Here is a 1,300-nt window from a genome sequence, read left to right as displayed (position 1 = left end):
GAAATGTTAAATGACTTGCTCCAGAGCAACCAGGTAGTATCTGAGGCAAGACTCAAACTCAGGTCTTCCTAAACCCAGAGTCCACTGCTCTATCCACGGTATCACCTAGCTGTCCTTGTGCCTCTATAAGGCTTTACATTTTGCAAGGCACTTTCCCATGTATTCTATTGTTGTTCAGTTATGTGCATAACCCCATGGACTATAGCTCACCAGTGCTGTCCATAGGGCTTTCTTGGCAAAGATACTGGAGTGGTTTGCCATTTCCTTCTCTAGTAGGTTAAGGCAAACAGAGGTTAAGTGACTTGCCCGGGGTCATAAGGCTAGTGTCTGGAGCTAGATTTGAACTCAGATCTTCTTGACTCTGGGCTTAGCGCTCTATCCACTGACCTACCTACCTGCCTCATTATTCTACTACTAAAGGGCTATTTCAGTACTTCATCACAGGATGGGAGCCTACCTTGGGATCTCAAAGACTATGCTGCCAGAGCACAAGCTTCTGGCAGGTTCTGCCAAGATCAAAAAGGCTTCGTATATGGGTCCAGCAAACAGCTGGGTCTATTATTTGACGACCAGTCAGTTATGCTTGGTGAGGCTCATAACCAGAAAATTGGCCACCAAGCAATTATTTCTTTTTGTTTTTTCACCCATAGCAACCTACAAAGATTGTCACAAAGGCATCAAAAGAAAGCAATTTGTGTCAGTGGAGAGAGTACTCATAGCAATGAAATCATTCCCTGGCTCTGGCTTCCCTTTCTTCTCTTCCTAATCTTGATCCTTTTCTTAGACAGTATAACAGGAGTTTTTAACCTGTTTTGTCGTGTGCCCCTTGAGCAGACTGATAAAGCCTATGGATCTCTTCTTTAAATATATAAAATACATAAGGTTAATAAAGGAAGCTAGTTATATTAGAATTCAGTTATTCCATCCCCCCCTTCCCTGCCCCCTCCACCACCACTGCAAAAAGCTCACTGACCCTAGGTTAAGAACACTTGCTCTACACTTTCTTCTACTCCTAAATCATGCACTCCCTTGTCCTATCTTTGTCCATACCTTGCTAATCTCCAATCCTGGACTCCTAACACCCACCTCTTCCATTCCTACTCACGGGCTACTGAAGCAAGATAAAGAAAGTCAAACCATCACATAGACCAGGGCCTCTTCAAATGTATCTTATCTAATTGTACCTGGACCCTTAGAAAGCAATTTCATCCATCCCTATTTGATTCTCCATTTCAAAGAAGCTGTTTCAAACCAGATAGATAGATAGATAGATAGATAGATAGATAGATAGATAGATAGA

Source organism: Vombatus ursinus, unplaced genomic scaffold, assembly GCF_900497805.2.
Source record: "Vombatus ursinus unplaced genomic scaffold, bare-nosed wombat genome assembly UNPS02014801.1, whole genome shotgun sequence".
NCBI classification, from domain to species: domain Eukaryota; kingdom Metazoa; phylum Chordata; class Mammalia; order Diprotodontia; family Vombatidae; genus Vombatus; species Vombatus ursinus.
This window is presented reverse-complemented; position numbering follows the sequence as displayed.